This window comes from Cupressus sempervirens, chromosome 7, assembly GCF_028749045.1.
Source record: "Cupressus sempervirens isolate cs-2001-9-10 chromosome 7, ASM2874904v1, whole genome shotgun sequence".
Classification (NCBI taxonomy): domain Eukaryota; kingdom Viridiplantae; phylum Streptophyta; class Pinopsida; order Cupressales; family Cupressaceae; genus Cupressus; species Cupressus sempervirens.
In genome coordinates this window covers 252,422,451-252,445,537 of record NC_143124.1, presented here as the reverse complement: position 1 = coordinate 252,445,537, position 23,087 = coordinate 252,422,451, and positions in this window count along the sequence as shown.

The window sequence follows — 23,087 nt, the reverse complement described above, 5'->3', positions numbered from 1 at the left end:
TGCATTAGCTATTATGATTTTGAATCTATAATTGATATTTTTGGTAAAGAAAGAAGAAAGAGGGTATTGTCCTATGGAACAAAAAAGAGTCATTAGATACTATAAAACATTAACAATACCTAATGTTAGACAACAAGAAATACCATCAACTCTGGTCTACCTCTATAAAAAATAAAGGTCTGAATGTGGTAATACCAACAAGCATGTTTTTTATTGTAAAAGATCATCATGGGAAAAGCTCAAATTCTAGCTCCATTCTTTAACCAAAAAAAAGAACAATGCATCAAGGTGAGCCCTTTAAAACTATCAATGACCATGGGGTCATATGAAGAAAGGAAACAAAGAGGGAGAGAAAAACTCATCGTAAAAAATCCCAGCACCCACCTTAGGCCATAAATATTATTTTCTTCATTCACCATCATAGCCCTAGGTCAAAACCTTCTAAACATAAGTACTACAACCACTAGTGTCCCAACTACCATCTCTACTAAAATAGAGCACCTCTTGCACCAAAATCAGAACATTGAACTCCACCTCTATACGAGATAATCTCATAATTAGAAATTAGATGGAGAAAGCCAAAAACACAATCCAAGTCGATCATCTAGAAGAGCACATGGTTCTCTTAAATAGAAGGAAAAAGGAAGCCTTTTCATTAATTAATAACTTACCAAATGAAGGGTGAAACCACCCCTAAACTTGTAGCTCAAAGGAATTAAAATACTACTCAAATAATTGAATATCACATCTCATCCAAAATTTTGACTTCTTCTCACAACATGGCCACTCTTGCATACTGAGATATATAGTATTTAGTCATTTGAATCTCTTGGACATAAATAACCTCTCCTTCTCAATCATGAAATTTAACATAATAACACCAATTTTGGTATAGAACTTGGCTCCCAAAGAAAAAATAGAGGTAGATCCCAATTTTCCTTCATAACTCCCTTCCACCTCTATAGAAAGGGATACCATATTAACAAAGAAAATAGGGAGGGAGAAAATGTTTAGAGAAGACTGCTACTAAAACCACTATGCATTCTAGGTACTAGCAATAAAAGGGGCGATGTCCAATTTTCCAGTAGCTTTTTACCTACAAAGTACATAATCACCTAAATACATAACATATCCATGTCCACAGGATTAGAGTTTTTATGTAGTAGAAGATAACTCTCATGTTAGAAAACCACCAAAAGATGTGACAACGTCCAAATGAGATGTTTAACCTCTATAAAAGGTAGAGGTAGAGCAGATCTCAGAGTCTACTAAATAGTGAAAACTAAGAAGCCCATGACTAACAAATGGGGAAGAACCCCAGAGAAGAAAGGAATAGCAAACAAATAATAATGGAACAAATGAGCACACAAGAAAACATGAGCATAAAACTTTAGCATCCTCAAGTAACTGAAAATTCCTAGATAGCCATGGGTCTTCAAAGCCACAGAAGAATCATTAAAGGGAAAAGAATCCCAAAAAAACCATCCCATCTAGAAAGATAGAAAAAATAACTAGAGGCAAATCTCAACCAAGAAGGGTTGAGGCGTTAGACAAATTAGGCTCATAAAAGCTCCAAATCATAAATAAAGGGCCAAAGGATGAGATGTCAAAAAAATACCAATCAAAATAGAACAATAATTTCTCCCAAAAAAATAAATCCTAACCATAACAATCTTGAAAGAGGGAGAGATAGTGATGCAAACTAGATTTTTGAACCCAAAAGGCATAGTGGGTATCAAATATAGAGAACTCTAGCTAGCTAGTGAAGCTACCAAAGTTGTCAAAGTAGGAACTTCCATTTGGAGACCAAGGAAGAAGATAATGATTGCACCGAAAATTCCTCTCATCTATGAAAGCAATTTTGATCCAAACTTCTACATCGCAAAAAGATACCAACTGAAGAAAACTAGGTGTGACACATCTAAGTGTAGAAGGTATTAAAAGGCCCTTTTCTCCCTCTAGATGATCATCTTTTGATTTCAAATCTCTACCTCCTTTCCTAGAAATCATAACTCCATAAAACCCAACACTCTACTCTTTTTGTGCTTAGTTGTACAAGATTGAGGACCTAATTAAGTTCTTGCATACATTATTACATCAACTTTGAGAATTTATATTTTTACACTATGAGAAAGATATCTACCAAGTTGATTTCATCCAAGAAAGATAACATCCATAATATCCATATTGATTTTATCAATCATATAGATTTTGATGTTATCCCTATATGAGTAATGTATCTGTCAAGATATTATTTATAACCCTTCAATTTAAAATAGTGATTCATAATGCATTATGTGAATAGGGTTCCATTGTTGTTAGTTATATGATTTAATAAAATACTAATTTATAATATTAAAGAGATTTTTATTTTTTAGTATAATTTAATTTAATTTTTTGCTAATCTTACAAAATTCAATTCCATTGTAATACAAGAGATATCCTTACATATAAAAAAAGAATGTTAAAATATAAGAGATATCCTTATTTGTTACATTTTGGATATTATTGTCGACACATTTTCACTAATATCTGACAGGAAGCTTTTTAATTTATTAAAAGAAGAAAAACATCAATCTCACCTTCAACATTTATGTCTTACAATTGATGTCTTCACTATTGGGTAGCTAACCAATAACTGAATAGAAAATGGAGCTAGAAAGTGGATAACTACCCATTAGGTAATTCAATATACTTTCCATTCAAATGAAATTTATTGTATGACATGATTTCCTATTGCATTTAGATATCATTAGAAATAATGTACAAAATTGTCATAAAATCATATATTCAAAATTAGTTAGTAAAATATTACTTGTCTTACTCTAAAGTTTGTTCCCAAAACAATGATTGAAATCAATCATGCTTGAAGTAAATGGATCCCTAACAACACTAAGAACATTATCCACAAAAATCAAGTGATAAATCTAAATCCTAATTTCAAATTTTAAACAATTAACTAGAATAATACAATGAATATTGAAGTAGAATGTGAAGAAGTTGAAAATCATATTTATCTACTACATATATTTTACAATGTAATGTCCAATACTAAGAAATACTCTTCTATTTATTTTTTCCTTGTATGGGACATGCCAAGGATATTGACATTTGAGAATCTACCAAAATATCGAGGGTCTTCTCAAAGACTAATAAAAAAAAAATTGGTAATCAAGTTTATATGTGGAGGGAAATAAATAGTTGGAATACACAATTTCTCTCTTAACATCACTATCCCCAACACTATTAATTTCAACATGGGCTACATGTTTCTTCCTTCACTCTTTATATCAACATCTAGAGCATGTTTTATTGATGCAGTAGCTTCTAGTGGTGTAAGGACAATCCTGTATCACCCAAAAATATTCTTAGTGTTAGTTTTTGTTTAACGTGTTTTCATTTCTAGATACTAATTTGGGTCAAATAGAGATTCTAACTCTCATAGTTCAAGTATCGATTTTCTAGGTTACAGTTTTTTAGCACATTGGGATACATGCCAATGCATAAAATAGGTTATTTTATAATTGAGCCATAATTATGATGAGTTAGAGAGCTTAATTTGGTGGGATGATTATACTTTTAATTTAAAGCACTCCAAAAAAAATGTTTGGTCAAAAGGCGTTACAGTTTGAAAGTTATTATACATTTAGTTGCCCATTGACCCGCTAAAAGCACTTCAAAGTCATATTTGAGACACTAAATGGCCTTGTATGGGCCCAAAAATTGGGGGACAAGAAAATATGGTCAAGAGGGATATAGAGCACTTGGAGAGCTTTCTAGAAATATAAATTGTTTGTCAATCAGAGTCCTAGATCAAAAGTTATCCCTAGAAGTTGGACTATTTCTTGATTCTTCTGATTTTATACCAACTTCTAACATGTTTTCTAGAACCTCCTATTTTGGTTGTGGCTGGAAGATGACATATTATAAAATTTATTCCTAACCCTAAACCTAATTTGGGTTACTTAAGGACATCTCTAGCATTATAAATGCAAATTTTTGGAGTTTGGGAAAATGCACTAGAGGAGGGTTTTTCTCCAAAATCAAACAACACTATAAGCCCTATGGGTACACCATTGGATCTATTTTTATTGTACTAAATAAAATAGCATATCACTTCTGATAATAATATTCCCTTTTCCTCTTGTGTTCATTTTGGACTTGGATTGTGCCCTCATCAAGTGGTATTAGAGTAGATTTTCCTGAATGTGTAAACAGAGTGTCAACTATGAGGTAGTTTGCACCAAGATTGTGTGCTTGTGGGTTTTGATATAGTGAGAAGATGCATCCATGAAGAGAGCATGGTGGAATGGCCAAAGTTGTTCATCTTGAGGTTAGAGCCCTCCAAAGACAAGTTCAAGCATAGCAAGAGGTGATTTGTAGAGGGATGAATATTGTCATAGGCGACAGACGTGAGGAGGAAAATGATGAAGGAAATATTGGGCAGGAAGGGGAAGTAAATGGCAAAGTCCCAAACTAGGCAATAGAGAAGCTTTTTAGAGTCATTGTTAAGCTTATAAAAAGACCCAAAATTGATGTTGACATGTTTTCAAGAAATCTAAACTCAGAAGAGTTGATTGACTAGATCAATGAGCTAGAGGAATATAAGTAGAAAAAAATTAAATGCCATACCAAAATCTGGTGGCAAGAGATTCATTTGGAAAGAAATATAAGAGGAAAGGAGAATACCACATGATGGGATCGCATGGTGAACAAACTAAAGAAGTAGTTCATTCCTATTGATTACGAGCTTGACTTGTTCAAAAATATCTAAGGGTTAAAGCAAGGGAGAAAATATATCAAGGAATAAATAGATGAATTTTAATGAGTCCTTATTAAGGTGGGGCATGTAGAAGCAAACAAGGAGAAGGTTTACCATTACCTCAATGGGTTAAGACCTAGAATTTAGGAGGAGTTAAGCCTGGTTAGAATGAGTAGCATGGAAGAGGCATACTAGTTTCCCTTGTGAGTTGAGGAGAGGCTAAACAATAAGTTTGATGGATGGAAAAGAGGGCGTAGTGAAGGAAGAAGGGGCATTTGAAGGTCATTTGGCAACTGAAATAAGAACAAAAAGAAAAATGAAGATGTGGGTACTACTTGAAACTAGAGGAATGAGGGTTTCAACCACTGCCATGATCAAAACTTTGGAGATTAGAGAGGAAGAGGTGTTGACAAGGTTTAGGAAGAGGAGGCTTTTTTTGTACCTATATTCATTGCAATGAAGAATGTCATCATGCCTACGAATGCCCTCAATACCAAGAAAGGACAAATAGGAGAGCTTATGGTCAAGCAAGGGTTGCTCATGTGGATGATGATGCATAGTCATCCCATTTAGAGGATGTAGAAAGAGGATACATTCTAGTTAATGGAAGGGTCTTACTAAGTGGTGAGATTAAACCTTGACAAAGGAGGAGTTTTTTTCATACCAAGTGCAAGTGCAAGGGCAAATGTTGTGATGTGATTGTTGATGGTGGAACCACTAACAACTTGGTGTTAGAGGAGATGGTCTCAAAGCTAAAGCTCAAGAGGGAGAAACACCCCCAACCCCAACTAAATAGAACCATGTATATAACCAGAGCCAAATATATTTTACCTAAATATAGTTTAAGGGTATCTTTTAAGTGACATTTTAAAAGGTCAAGCAATTAGATTTGATTGTATGCATTACTTGCTTAATGTTGATTACTTCTTGACACATTTCATAATGTTGATTATCATGTTCATTGTGAGAAGACTCGTTACCTCTTCTACAATGTACATGAGGTAAAAAACATTGTTTACTATAGGTTGTAGATTGAGGTCAACTATGGTAGTGTATAACACATTCAATAACTAGATATAGAGAGACAATAGTATATAAGGCATATGTAGCATATTAAAAAGATTGGAGAAAATAATCCCTAAATAATATTTAGTATAGGTTGGAGATTGAGGGAAAATAGGTAAGTGTATAGAATATTGGATAAATGGATGTAGAGAGACAATAGTATATAACACATATTTAGCATTTGAAAGGAATTGAAGAAAATAATCTCTTAGCATAGACACATAATTAGACATTTTATTTGTAATTTGAAATGTTAAAAATACTACTCTATTATTTTTTGTAATATTTTTTGCTATTTCTTTTATTACTAGTAAATTCTATATATGTATGTGAGAAAGGTACAATGCATCTTTTGTCCTCTTATGTTGTTTCATTTAGTCAATTAATTTTAGGTGTTCCCAAACACTTAATTTACGTCATGTACATTGTAGAAGAGGTAGCTAGTCTAGTCATGTCTAAGATGATTCTTTCTCTCATGCTTGTTCAGCTTTGACTCTAACAGGTAAAATCAAGATTAGAAATGAGAGTAAGAACCAACTACCACCACTCTATGTCTTCCTAGAGTTTTGGTCATTAGTATTGTTGTTTTCACCATAGTATTATTGTTTGTAAGATTCCAAGAAATCTCATCATTTTACTCTTCCTATATCATCCATCCACAAGACTCATCATCCTCTTGCTATTATTTAGCCCCTATTGCGCATAATGCCCTATTATTATATGTTTTTAGTTTTAATCCATATCATGATTTTTAAGTATGAAATCTTTAACCCAAACAATCATGTTATTGCAAAAGTAAAGTGTGGCATTCCAATAGAATATAGTTGAAAGTCATTGAACGATTTGAAAGCTGCAAGAAACAAGTGCCATGAAATGGCTTAGTACTTGCCTCTTGTAAATTTATTTAAATAAGTTATTTATAATTATATTTTTGAAATAAATATTAATTATAATGATTATGTTGTAATATATGATTTTATTATATATGTTGAATAATAGAAATTAGCACTGTGCATAAATGTCAGCTGAAAATTTGGATGGACGTAGTGTTTCGAGAAATTCGTGTATAAGACCCTAATATTTTTAGCCAATTAGATAAATATTAATTAATTTATAAATGTAAGAAGCATGCATGTCTACTAGATAAAAGATTAATTATGTAATATTATTTAAAATAAATTAATTTTAATTAGTGGATAATTGAAATTTTAATCACTAATTAAGAGAAAGTGATTACAATAGTACTATGCCTACCATAAGTACTAAAAATGTTTAATTAACTGTCAATTTTACCATTAATTACTTTGCAATGGAAATAAAAGAAAAACACATTTGTGTTTCAAGTCGGAATATTATATTAACAGTTTCATTGACTCTGTCAAATTTCAGTACAGTAAAGTGACCCCAAATTCAACAAAACTTGTGCAGTAAACCTGAAAGATAACAAGCCTCGTAAAGACCACGAGCGAGTTTAAATGTCTCTCGCAGAGATTAACCTACAAACATTATACAATATATATTTGATGGCTAATATTTAAGTTAATATAGTATAACATCTCAAATAACAGCTTATATAATATTATTCCTCCGCTATCTATGAAACGGAAGACTGAAATACAAAAGCATCCATCTAACATATACTATTATCTCTGCGACACATTATTAATGGAAGATTGAAATTCAGGGGTTGTATGCAGGAGGACCACCATGACCGATCCCTGGACTATGATCTTCTTGATCATTTTCAACAAACATTTTCCTATTCATTACAGAGCTATCGCCATCATTAGCTCTATAATTAAAGATTTTCAGATTGGGAGGAAAATTGAGAGAGTCTCCTTGAGCGTTGGAGATAGATGCGATAAGAGAAGATAGTAGAATCACAAACATAAGATAAGTGGCAGCATGGCGTAAAACTCCCCTCATCTCTGCTGATAAACCTAGATATCTATATTCAACGAAAACCAAGTAATCGACGAAGAGTAGATTGGGAAGTAGTTGTAATTTATAGGCGGCTTAGGGCATTCAAAAGCAGTTTTAGAATATCTTGGACATTGAATACCACCGCTGGTTTTACCCATTTTCTCTCGTTTCGTTCATGGTTGGAACTTTCTGGTCAGGTGTCGACTCTCGACTCGTAATGTATTTTAAATTTACAACCGACTCTCTAAAGCTGTTAAATTAAATGCACAATAAGCTGCTCTCCTTTTTAATTCCTTGGGATGTGGGGCATAGGATAGAAGGATAAGAGAATGGCAGTTTAAAATGCTGCAATGTGCTCATTTGTCTGCCATGTCCTTAGTACGGACGAACCTTGCAAATTTTTTAATCAAAATAAAAGGTCTATCATGTGGTCATTGATCTCACAAATAAAATTTTATTTTACAAAAACTCGCCTGCAGTTGGCTGTGAAATTTATTTAAATATCAATTGAATAGTAGATAATGATAGTTCCTGTTGAAATAAGGGGAGATAGTGATTGATTGAGTAAGCAGTGGTTTGCCAGCCAGTCAAAAGTATTAGGATCAATTACTTTACTTCTATTTTACATTAAATAGGTTATCTCATCTTTGTGAGAAGATGTCTAATTCTATAAATTACAATACCATACTTTAGAAGCATATCAGTAACATACGCTGATAGATATCAGATCTGTTTTCTTGTTTGACCAAAAATATATTAAAATTAGCATTCTTTATTAAACACAGTTCATGAAAACAGCATTGTATTGTAATATTATTTTTATATATTAGTTCTAATAAAATCGTAATATAATAATTTGATAGTTTTATAAAGATAGGTGTTCAACCAATATACATCATAAGGATGGTTGATCTAAAAGAAATTTGAGTTTGGCAGATTGAATTGGCATTATAAGAGACAATAATCTGGATGCTTGAGGTTGCTCTACATGAGCAACTTGGAATCCAAACTACTAATTCTATTGACATGGTTAGGGTATCTATTGACGTGTTTGGGATATATGACGAGATTGTTCTTGCTTGAAAAATGACATTAAAAACATCATTGAACGAGATGCAAAGAATGTTATCATGATGCTTTGTCAAAAAGAGACATTTGGCTAGATTGTTGATGACATCGTCATTGAAATCACTAACTTATGGTTTCAAATGGATCATGTAAAGGTCTAGCTCACCCTTAGAAAAAGCGATAACTCAAGTGATAGTTTTTCTGGAATTAGTTACTCTATTGCCTCTATTAGCTATGTACATCCTTGCATGATATCCTTGGGCAAGCACATGCCACTATTCTTGAAAATTAACTAAGACATGTTGCCTAAAGATTTGAGCACTGAAATTTTAATGAAGACTAGTCAAATTTTCCCATGTAATATATATGCATTTGTCCATTTGAAGCATTATATTGAAAAATATCATTCAAACATAATCTTATAAGTGAAATGTATTAAAAATTTATTCTAAGTGTTCCATTTCAATAGGTAGGGATTCACTGGTTGTCTTGATGGAGATTACTATAGTGGTTGATGGAGATTACTATAGTGGTTGTAGACCTAACTATTGAAGATATGACCATGTCAAAATATTCTAAGGGATAATAATGGGTTGATTTAAAAATATCTTTGCTCCTTATGAATAAATCAAGTTTATAAAATGTGTTTGAAAGAGGAGATTGCCCAAGACAATTGAACAATGTGGCACTTGTCCTCATGAAGTGTATAATTTATGTCAATAGTTTTAAGTATTATGATTCACATATTTTTTCTATGTTGAATCATTTTCACCATGAGAAAAAGATAATTTTTTACTTTTGAAATTTTTTTCTCTCTATCCAAATTAGTTGGTTCCACTAGTGCTAAGTGTGTGATATCTTTTTATTTATTCTTGATCCTTATATTTTATATTTTTTCATTTATCCATCACTCAAGGGACCTAACAACTCCACCTACATGAGCCTTAGTCTTATTCTATATATTACAACTCGAAATAGTATAAAGGGGGCCTTCTCATCTACATGAAACTTTCCTAAAAGGTCCTTGACAGTTTGAATGCGTCAATTTTCTACTAAAATAAGGGTTAAATAGTGAATCTCTACAAAATCAAGCCCACTGAGAAAGAATCCTAACACTAAACATTCTTCACCAACCTTGCTTTTCACCATTCCCCCTATTTTGTTTCCCAAAGAATGTTATTTACCAATGATTGTAAATGTGGTGGAGAATTTATTTATTTATTTTTTGTTCTATAAAAATTTAAAGATAAGACCATAAAATGACTTCTAGCCCAAGTATAAAGAAATAAAAATGAATATCAATAGGTCTTAAGCCATTTCCTAAAGTTTATACAACAGTGGTTGACTACTTGCAATCTCTCCATGTTGAGAGAAATTTAGAAGTGATCAATAGTTGATGCAATAGTATCAAAATTTAGGGAAATATTGAGAAATAGGTATAGGAGCTCCATGAATTTGGTATGTTTGAGAAGGAACACAAAACACTTTTTTAATGCAACTGTCAATGTTAGAGAATTGAAAGAGGATATCAAAATAAATTTGAAAGATGTTGTGGATTAAAGAAAGGAATCATAAATAGTATTTTTATTCTATACAAATCATTAGTGTCACAATTTTATAGTTTATCTAAATAATATTAAATTGTAATATTATGTTGATATATTATATATTTAATATAATTCTAAAAATATAATTATTTGAACTAAAATAATGAGAAAATAATATGTATTGTGGCTTATTTTAGTTACATCTCTAAAAAGATAGATGTCAAACCAATGTTATATCACAAGGATGGTTTTTGCTAAGGTAATTATAGTTGGTTGGATTGGGTACATGCATGATAAGAGACAAAAAGGGTAATTTAAGGGTGGCCTACATGGCCAATTTGGGAGTCCAAACTACCAATTATATTTAGTTTGTTGTGGTAAATAGAAAATGAAATTCACAAAACCATTATTGAATAAGATGCAAATAATGCTATCATGATGTATAATGTGACGACTATTTTTTGTTGGATTAGAAATGTAACCATCATTGAGAGTCCCATCATCAAATTTCAAATAAGTCATGTCAAGATGAAACTATTGGAAATCTAATAGGAGTAATTGAGAGGGGAGGGGTGAATCAATTACTACAAAAATAAATCCTAGATCCCTTAGATGTTCGTACAAAATGCAAACATATAATTGAATACTACTAAGGCTAGATAAAAACATAGAATGTTGTAACTTGATAATAACTAGTAAAAGATTAACACATAAATCATTAGATGTTATCTATAATTACCATTACTTTAACTTAGTTGCTAATGCATAATGAAAATAGCATGAACACTTTTGACACTAGGATTTAACATGTAAACCCAATTTGGGAAAAACTACCAATAATAGCTAGTTACTAATTTTCACTCTTCTAAAGTGAGCCCTATTAGGAACCAACCCTATTAAACGTTACAAAACACAGTATTAGGTGTAACCCTATTAAAGGATTTAATCACCCTATTAGGAATGGCTTAGTTATAGATCTTGAGAATAATTCAATAGAATTTCCACCTTGTTAGAGGATTTGCAAATAGCTATTAAGCCAAATCTATAAGGAGATTTAGATCACTACTACAATGGTTAAAGAGTAACAATGAGATGACCTAATTTGACTATAACTAATTTTCTGATTTCAAATCTCTGTTCTACCTTGTACTTGATCCTTCCTGATTGAATATGACTTTGTTGCACCACAAGGATATTCTTCTTATCCTTCAAATGTGCTTCCTCTTCTCATCAATAGATCTTTGATCACATTATAACAATTCAAACACTCTCTTACACTTATTCACAAATTTTGAAATCACAACTTGACCTTATACTTATATCTTCCACTTTGTCAAGTTAGCTCAAATACAACTTACAATAGTCAATATTGATCACCTTAGTTGCCTAGAATTAGTAGATAAGTCAATTAAGCTTAATGCAAAAAAAATAAGAAAAACCTTTGTTAGTTGACCCTTCTCGGTAGAAACTAACTCTAAAATGATTTTCTTCATTAACCAATATTAGCTTGGTTAACACTAAAAACTTATGAAAATCCTTTGGCAACTAAGCGAGGTTGGTTAGCATTGGTTCCATCAAACTTTCCTTCATTACCTAAGTGAGCTTATTTAACACTTTCTTTCTACAACTTTTCCTTTGATGCTGAGGTGAACTCACTAGATGTTGCCTTCTAAACTGGGCAAACAGAGGAATGCTTGGTAGACACTAAGAACTGTCCTCACTACCTGAGTGAGCTTGGCATATACTGACTGATAAAGATTATGACATTTGTGTAACATCAAAGAAAATATACAATTAACCAATTGTATGCAACAATCTCCCTCTTTGGCATTGATGGAAACACAACATGTCATAGCACAATGAAATTTTGGATTTTAGATTTGAGAACTCCTTCAGTCAATATGGGCTCTTCCTTTCACTAAATTCTATCTACAATAGTTGTTACCAACTTCATTTAGAACATCCTCCTTATTTCAGCATACCTCTTCTTTGGAAGAATTCTCCCCCTCTACTTTCTTTATTCTTATTCAAAACATTTCTCAAAGATATGACAGTAAACTACTCCCTTTTTGACAGCACATGCCAAAGATAATAACTCTATAAAGACCAACAGACCTTAAGTACTAATTCATCTACAATATGCTCTTATGAATTTTACACCAATTGATTGATCTTCAATAGGTTCTAGTTTATGCATTCACTAAACTTCATTTAGTGAATTTTAGATAGGGGAATGACCCCTAGCTTACATCTTAGATACAAAAATGTATTCTTATGTAATGGCTTCGTGAATATGTCTATAATTTGTTCCTTTTTATTCACAGATTCCAATCTAACTTTTTTTTAATCTTGCACCAACTCTCTTAAGAAGTGATAGTTTATAGCAATATGTTTTGTTTTGAAATGTATTAATGGATTCTTTGATATGTTGATTGCACTCATGTTATCACAATATATGACAACTAGATCTTTGATCTCTACCTTCATTACTTCCAATAGTTTTTTGAACCAAACAATGTTGGAACAATTGACTACTAGTACTACATATTCTACCTTTGTTGTAGATTGAGATGTACAATTTTTCTTCTGGATTGTCCAAGATACTAGTCTTTTTCCAAGAAAGAATGCTCCACCACTAGTGTTTTTTCTATCATCAAGGCTTCCTACCCAATCAGCATTAGTAAATACTTTCAAGTCCAAATTACCTCTATGTTAGTACCATAAACCATAGTTGTTAGTACCTTTCACATATCTCATGATTCTCTTAATTGCCATGATGTGATTTTCATTAGGATTTGCTAAGAATCTTGACACTATTCCAACTGCTAGAGTAATATTAGGCCTTGTGTGTAGCACATACTACAATTTTCCAATCATTGATCTATAAGTGGTCCTATCTACTTCTTTGGAATTATTATTTTTGGAAAGCTTATGTCTAATAGACATAGCTATTTGAATTGGTCTTGAATCTTCCATTCCATATTTTTTCATTATCTCATTGATATACTTAGATTGAGTGATGTAGATACAATTCTTTTTCTATTATATTTACAATCCAACAAAGAATTTTATTTCACCAAACATGGACATCTCAAATTCTTTACTCATTTCTGGTAAGAATGCTTTGCATAAATCATCATTTCCTGTCAATAGAGTATCATCAAAAAATATTTATGCCAACTCAATCTTCCTATTTGGTCCTTTCTTGATATACAGACTAGTGCTATCATTAGTCCTTTGAAAACCAATCTATATGAAGTAATTATGGAGTCTTTCATACCAAGCTCTAAGAGCTTGCTTAAGAACATATAGTGTTTTGTGTAATTTGCAAACTAGGTCTCCTTTTCTAGAATCTATAAAACCTTCTAGTTATTCAATGTAGACTTCCTCATCAGGAATTCCATTCAGGAATGCAGATTTAACATCCATTTGATATACTTTAAATCATCTATTTGTTGCATATGCTAGTAAAGTTCTAACACCTTATATTCTTGCCACAAGAGACAAAGCCTCACCATAGTCAATACCTTCTTCTTGAGAATAATCTTTGCATAATAATCTTGCTTTTTGTCTTCATTCATCTTATTCCTGAATACCCATTTTGTAAAAATTACATTTTTATCCTTGGGTCTACGAACAAGAGTCCAAGTTTTATTCTTCTCTACTCATTCTATTTCTTCATTCATTACTTCAATCCAACTTTTATTTTCTAGAGTATTTTTAACACTTCTAAGTTTAAATTCAACAAGTAAACATGTACCTTTTCATTTTCTTCTTGTCATTGTTCGATTTGATTTGTCTCCAATGATATGATTAGGACCATGATGCCTTCTAACATATCTTGCTAACACATGCTCCTTGGTCTTTGAATGAGTTCCACCATCTTCTTCTTGAATTTTAGTTTCAATCTTGGGTCCTTTTGTCTATGACTTAGGTCCATCAGGCTTAGTTTGAACTAGCTCGATAGCCTCTGATTGTGACTCAGGTCCTTGCAGGTCGAGTTGCATTACCTACAACTTGGTAACTATTGTTGTTTTTGGGAACTCGGGAGATGGAGCTTCTTTTCTCTTAGATTTGTTAGAGTATCAGGTTCGTAGTAAATGAATCTTCTATAGTTTTTAGGTTTCTTGTTCCTTTCTTCTTCACTCTTTTCTGCATATTCATCAGTTCTAACATGTGCACTCACTATAATTTTGTGAGTAGATAGATTCAAAGATCTATATGTTTTACTTCTACATGAGTATCCTAGAAATATGCCTTCATCACCTTTTACATCAAATTTTCCTTTTTAGGATTCTTTCAATATGTAACATTTGTTGCCAAATACTTTCATGTAACTTACATTAGGTCTGTAGCCATACCATAGCTAACAAGGTGTCTTTTTTGAATCTTTTTTCAACAAAACTCTATTCAAGGTATGAACTACAATGTTGATAGCCTCCTTTGAGTATTTGAGAGCACCATTCTTTTCAATCATTAGGGTTCTTGCACAATCCATCATAGATTTGTTTCTTCTTTCTACTATATCATTCTATTGTGGTGTACCAAGGGAAGATAATTGTCTTTTGATTCCTCTTTCAATGCAGAAATTATTGAATTCATGGGAGATGAATTCACCACCTCTGTTTGATCTTGGAATTTCAACTTCTTTGTAGTTTCCTTTTCTACTCTTGCCAGATACCACTTGAATTTTTGAAAGGCTTCTAGTTTTTCTTTTAGGTACATTACTATCATCATTCTAGAGTATTCATCAACAAAGAGAATGAAAAACTTTTCTCCACTATAACATTCTATTCCAATAGGTCCACATAAATATGTATGAACAATTTCCAAGACTTCTTCTGACTAAAAGTCTTTAATTTTGAATTTTGTCTTTCCCATCTTACCAATTTGTCAATTCTTGCATAGACTCATGTCCGACTTCTTCAAACTAGGAATACCTCTTACTCTTTTATGTTTTCTTATCTTAACCAGATTATCAAAGTTCATATGACATAGCCTTTTGTCCCATAACCAACTTTTCTCTACTTGAGCCATAAAACATGAACAATCACTGAGATCAAGATAAAATAGATTACCTTTTGTTTGCTTGCCAAAACCAACCAAATTTCCTTCCCCATCTAGTAGTTTGGCCTATCCATTCATGAATTCAACCTTGGATCCAATGTTATTTAGTTATGCCACACTCAATAGATTATGCTTTAGTTCTTCAACCCAATAAGTGTTATCACATATAAGTTCTTTGGTCAACAAGATACATCTTTTTGCTTTTATGTTACAAGGTTCATTGTTTCCAAATATTACACTACCTCCATCATAATATTTCATATGTTCAAATTTTACTTTGTCACCAGTCATATCATGTGATTAGCCACTGTTAATGATCAATATATCACTTTTTCTAACATGAGAGATAAGTGCCACCTTATCTCTTTCATGATCACATTTCTTTAGCTATGAAACAAGATTTCTCACCTTTTTCCTTGAAGGTATTGTAGTTCTTGGAGTCCTTCTTTCCTTTATTCTTATTATTTTTCTTCTCATCCTTTATTTTCTTGTTTGGGCACCTAACAGCAATGTGACCAATTTCTTCACAAGAAAAGCAGATTAGAGAAACTTTACCTTTGTACTTTCCTCTTTCTTTGGAATAGTTCCTTGCAAGGAGGGCTTCAACACCTTCAAGATTGCTATCTAAACTTTCTTTTGATGATCCATCTTCTTCACTTCTTGATTGACTAGATTTTGAATTTTTACCCTTTTCTTTGACTAAAGTCTTAGCTCTGAATGCAAACTCAATATTCTTTGAAGTAGGAACATAGTTATCATAACTGTCTAATTCAAAAGCTATTAATCTTCTAACTATAGCATCCAAACCTATCTTGTTTTTTGGATCACATCTCATTTCTTGAATAGTAGATACTCTAATAGCATAAATAGGAAGAGGAGTTTTGAGTACTTTACTTACAAAAATTTCCTCCTTGATGTCTCCTCTAGATGTCTTGATTGAACTGACAATGGCCTTGGTGTATTCCATATATTTTTTGATGTTTTCATCTTCTCTCATTTTCATTTGGTCAAATTATTCTCTAAGGCGTCCTAGTTTGGCTCTTCTTACATTACCATCTCCTCCACAGATATCTTTCAGTAAAAGTAGTTTTGCAATCTTTTACCTCATCAAATTTAGCATAACTAAGAGTAGATGCAATATCAATTATCATAATATTATGATTCTTCTTATCAACAATGTCTTTAACTCATAATGTTCTAGCTGGAGTCTTATATTCAGCATCAAGATACATACAACCTAAATCATTGATGGTAGCTAGATGTAATCTCATAAGTCCTTGCCATGCTGCAAAATTATCTTTGTTCAGCTTGGGAATCTCTCTTTTGTAAAACATCTTGATCTTTAGCTTAGGTCCTTGAAACCTTCTCTGCAAACACCAAAAGCTCTAATACCAATTGTTGAAAATACAAGATGACTAACTGAGAGGGGAGCAATGCATTATTTACTATAAAAATTAATCCTAGATCCCTTAGATGTTAGTACAAAATGCAAATAGATAACTAAATACAACTAAATCTTGGTAAAGACACAAAATTTTGTAACTCAATAATAACTGGTAAAATATTAGCACAAATCATTAGATGTTATCTATGATTACCATTACTTTAACTTAGTTGCAAATACATAAAGAAAATAGGATGAACACATTTGATACTAGTATTTAATGTGGAAACCCAATTTGGGAAAACCACCAATAGAAACTAGTTACTAATTTTCACTCTTTTGAAGTGCATCTTGTTAGGAGCCAACCTTGTTAAAGGTTACAAAATACACTATTAGGTGTGACCCTGTTAAAGGACTTAATCACCTTGTTAACAATGACATGGTTAGATGTCTTGAGAATAATTAATTTGAATTTCCACTTTGTCAGAGGATTTGCAAATAATTTTTAAGCCAACTCTATTAGGAGATTTAGATCACTGCTACAATGGTTAGAGAATAACAATTAGATGTCCTGATTTGGTGCAACTAATTTTCTAATTTTAGATCTTTTTTTGAGCTTGTACTTGATCCAAACTAATCAAATATGACTTTGCTACACCATAAGGATATTCATCTTATCCTTCAAATGCACTTCGTCTACTTATCAATAGATATTCAATCACATCATCACAATTTGGACACTCACTTACACTTTTTCACACACTTTGAAATCACAACCTTACCTTATACTTATATCTACCACTTTGTCAAGTTAGCTCAAATACAACTTACAATAATCAATATTCATCACCTTAGTCGGATAGAATTAATAGATAAGTCAATTAAGCTTAATACAACAAAATAAGAAAATCCATTGTTAATTGACCCTACTTTATGAAATGATTTCCTTTGTTAACCAAAAAAAACTTGGTTAACACTATAAACTTATGAAAATCCTTTGGTAACCGAGTAAGCTTGGTTAGCACTCATTCCATCCAACTCTCCTTCGTTACCTGAGTAAGCTTGGTTAACACTCACTTTCTGCAACTTGTCATTTGATGCCAAAGTAAATTTAGTAGATATTGGCTTCTAAACTAGGTAAATAAAATAATTCTTGATAGACATTGAGAACTGTCTTCAGTACTTGAGTGAGCTTAGCATTTACTAACTGGTAATGATTATGACATTTGTGCAACATCAAAAACAACACACATCTAACCAATTGTATCTATTACAAACACACCCATAGGAAAGTAAAAACCTCTAAGGATAAAATTGATGTCATTGGTAACTTAATCACCTTTATTAAATGTGGACTTCTTTGCATGATATCCTAGAGAAAGATCATGTCACTATTCCTAAGAATCAATATCAACATATCATTGCATTAAGATTTGAGTATTTATATTTTAATCTTGCCCTATTCAACCAATCCATGTGATAATTACACATGATATTTTCATTTTTTTAAAGGTATTATTTCCATATTTTTCTAATTTTTATCATAAAACTAATTGGTTCCTAAACTAGATTTCTACTTTGCTTTTGGGCTTTCTATGTATCTTTCCATTTTGAGAGATATAGAAAAAAGTCTCATACAAACCAAATTTGATATGTATAATATTTAAAAAAATTATTGTACAATTCTAGTAAAAAAACTTTGTATACTATCACTCTTGGTAGCCAAACTACCATCTCACCGAAAATAGAGAACCTCCTGCATCAAAATCACAAGATTGGTCTCCACCTCTATAGGAGACAATCTCTATTGAGTATAATTGATTAATTGTATGTTGTCTTTGATGTTACAAAAAATATGTTATTATTATCAGTTAGTGTATGCTAAGCTAACTTGGGTAGTGGAGAGATTTTTCTGTGTCTAATGAGCAATCCAGAGTTTGCCTAGTTCAGAAGGCAACATCTAGTGAGCTCACTCGGGTGTCAAAGGAAATTTTGTGGAAGATGAGTGTTAACTAAGCTCACTTGGTTGATGAAGTAAATGTTGGATGGAACTAGTGTTAATCGATCTCACTCAATTACCAAAGGAACTTTGCTAATATGCAGTGTTGACCAAGTTTCAATTGGGTAATGTAGGAAAATCATTTTTGTGTCAGTGTCTACCAAGTAGGGTCAACTAAAAAAGAATTTTCTTATTTTGGCATATTGATTTCAATTGATTTATGTGATTATTCTAGCCAGCTAAGAAGATGAATGTTAATTATTTTATTTTGTATTTGAGCCGACATAACAAAATAACAGTTATAAATTAAAGGTCAAGTTATGGGCTACAACATGTGAAGTGTCTAAGACTGTGAATGCATGGAAGATTTTGAAGATCTAATGATGCAGTGGGGAAGAAAATTAGAAGGATAAGTAGAATATCCTTGTTAATCTGAAAGTATACATATGATCAAGAAGGATCAAGTACAAGCTAGAATTGAGATATGTAATCAAATTTTTAGTTGCATCCAAATCAGGTCATGACATTATTACTTTGTAATCATTGTAGTAGTGATCTAACTCTCTTAATAGAGTTGGATTAAAAGCTATTAGTAAATCCTTTAATAAGCTAGTAGTTCTATTGAATTTTCTAAAGACATCTAATAATGCCACTCCTAACAGTGTGTTTTGTAACCTTTAACAAGTTGGCTCCTAATAGGGCTCACTTAAGAAGAGTCAAAATGGTAACTAGCTGTAATTGATGGTTTTTTCCAAATTGGGTTTCTACATTAAATCTTAGTGTCAAATATGTCCATGCTATTTCTTTTGTGTGTTTGCAACTAAGTTAAATTAATAAGTAATCATATGTAACATCTTAAGGTTTTCATGTTAAGTAATGACTGAGCAATTATAGAGTTTACCAAGTTACAACATTTCTTTTCTTGCTAAGCATAAACAAAATTATTTTGCACTAACATTTAAGGGATCTATGATTTTTTTTGTAGTAACTAATTCACCCCTCCCCTCTTTGTTACTCCTCTTATATTTCTAACTATCTTACCATATAAAAAACCATGGATAAAGAAAAACAAAATGGTCCAAGTCCACCATCTAGAAGAGAACATAGTTCTCTTAAATAATAGAGAAAGAGAAGCCTTTTGATCAAGTAACAATGTACAAAATGAATGGTGAAACATCTCCTGAACCTATAGCTCAAAAGAATTAAAACACTAGTCCAATAAGTGAATATCATATCTCATCCAAAATTTGGGGTTCTTCTCACCACTTGGCAACTCATGAACACAAAAATATATATCCTTTATTTAGTTGAATCTCTTGGGCATGAATAAACTCTCCTTCTGAATTCTAAAATTTAATATACTAACATCAAGTTTTGATACAAAACTTGGCTCTCCAAGAAACCGTGAAGGAGGTAGAGCCCAACTATCCTTCATAACTCCCTTCCACCTCCATAGAAAGGGATATGACATTGCTAGTGCAAATAAGGAGGGAGAAATCATTTAGAGAAGACTACCACCAAAACCACCCCATGTTCTAGGAATTTGGGAATAACAGGGGCCATATTTGATTTGTCAATTGCTTCACCTATAATGTATATTATTACCTCATCTGATTACATATCCACCTCCATAGGTTTAGAGTGACAATGTAGTAGAAGAGAACTCTCATGTAAGAAAAGCACCAAAAGATGCCAAAAGGGGAAAATGAGAAGTTTAGCCTCTATAAAACTCTCTAGAGGGACAAGTAAAGAAGATTTTACAGTTCACCAAATAACAAAAGCTAAAAAGCTTGTGACTAGAAAATGGGGAAGAACCCCAAAGAATAAAGGAACAACAAAGGAAAAAATGGACCAACAAGAAGACATAGGCATAAAACTTTAACATCCTCAAGGAAGAAAAAACTCCTAGATAACCATGGGTCATAAAAGCCACTAATGAATAATTAAAATGGAATAGATCCTTCCAAAACCATCCCTTGTAGAAAAACAAAGAAAAAATAATTAGAGGAGAAGCCCAACCAAGAACAAGTTGGTGCCTTAGAAAAATTAGCCTCATAAAAGCTAAAAATCCTAAAGAAAGGGCCAAAGGAGTTGTGATCCACAAAAAAAAACTCAAAATAAAACAATAGTGTCTCTCGAAAAAGGAAGCCTATCTAGAAAACACATGCAAGAGGGAGATATAGTGATGAAAACTAGTTTTTTGAACCCAAAAGACATAGTGGGTATCAACAATATAGAACCATAGCTAGCTAGTGAAGCCACAAAAAGTTGTTGAAGTAGGAACTCCCATCAAGAGAGCAAGGATGAAGAGAATGCTTGCACCACAAAATCCTTTCACCCATGAAAATAATAGTGACCTGAACTTCTGAATCACTGAAAGATATCAACCGATCAAAACTAGATGCAACACACACAATGGTAGAAGGTCCTAAAAAATCTCTTCCTCCATCTAGGTCATCCTCTTTTGATTCTACATCTCTTCCTCATTTCATTGAATTTGATACTCTAAAAATCCAAAGAAGACTACTCCTATTGTGCTCGATAGCACAAGATTGAGGACCTAATTAAGTTCTTGCATACATTGTTAGATTAGCTCTGAGCATTTATCTTTTGTCAATGCAAGCAATCTATCTATACTTGATGTTGTTTATGTAGAAGAAATTATGTCCATGATAGTGGCACATGGGATTATTGATTTTCTCAATCATACCAAGTTGAAATCATCCCTATAAGGGAAATTTATCTATCAAGATGTTATTATTAACCCTTCAATTTAAAATCTAGATTCATAATGCATTATGTGAATAGCATTACACTTTTTTCATGTTTATGTTATTTAATAAAATACCAAATTATCATATTTAAGGGATCTTATTGTTTAATATAATTTAATTTAACTTTTGGCTAATCTTCCACAATTGAATTCCATTGTAATACAAGAGATATCCTTATAGAACAAAGAAGAAAAGTTAAAATACAAGAGATGTCCCTTATTTGTTATATTTTGGATAATATTGTCGACACATTTTCACTAGTATCCTATAGTAAGTTATAGAAAAAAACTTCAATCTCACCTTCAACATTTATCCTTTGCACTTAAATGGATCATTAGAGAGACAAAATACCACATAAATTGATCCTAAAATTATAGCTAGCTTTCAATTTTCTCTCCTTGCTCCAATAGATATTTTTTGAATCCATGTTTCTATAGAAGCCAAAGGAATAGAGGTTATCTAGATCCTAAGTATCTTATACCTTATGTCTTCTCTATTTGGTAACTAACCAAATGGTTGACTAGAAAAAGGATCTAGAAAGTGGATAACTATCTATTGGCTAATTCAAAATACTTTTCATTCATATGATATTTTCCATATGCCATGATTTCCAAAATATTGTGTATAGATATTTTTCAGAAATAATATACAAAAATGTCAAGAAATCCTATATTCAAAATTTGTTTGTAAAATATTTCTTGTCTTACTCTAAATTTTGTTCCTAAAACAATAAATGAAATCCACTGTGCTTTGAAAATACATAGAATGGGCTAAGAGCACTAAGAATAGTATTCATAAAAATGAAGTGATAAATATAAATCCTAATTTAAAATTATAGACAAATAACTTAAATTATACAATGGATATGTAAGTAGAATTTGAAGAAGTTGAAAATCAAATTTATCCACTACATATATTTTACAATATAATGTCCAATACAAAGAAACACTCTTCTATTTATTTTTCCCTTGTATGAGACATTCCAATCATATTGGCATTTGAGCATCTCCTAAAATATGGAGGGTCTCCTCTGTAAAAAAATGAAAATAAAAATTGTGTAGTCAAGTTTATAGGTTGAAGAAAATAAGTAGTGGGAACACATATCCCCTACACTATTAATTTTAACATGAGGTACACATTTCTTGTTTGTCTCTTGATATTAGTAGTTAGGGCATGTTTTATGGTTTGCATCAATATTCTCTTGATAAATAAATATGTAAAGGTTGTTGAAAATAATTGCTAAACTGTATATTATCTTTGATGTGACACAAACTATCATATCTTTACTAGTTAGTGTATGTTGAGGTCACTTGAGAAATGAAGATAGTTTCCTATGTTTATCGAGCATTCCATTGTTTACCAAGTTAAGGAAATAGTGTCTACCGAGTTCACTTAAGCACCAAGGAGAAGTTTGTAGAAGTTCAACATTGATCAAGCTTACTTTCTTAACAAAGGAATTTTGGATGGAACTAGTGTTAATTGAGCTCACATAGTTACC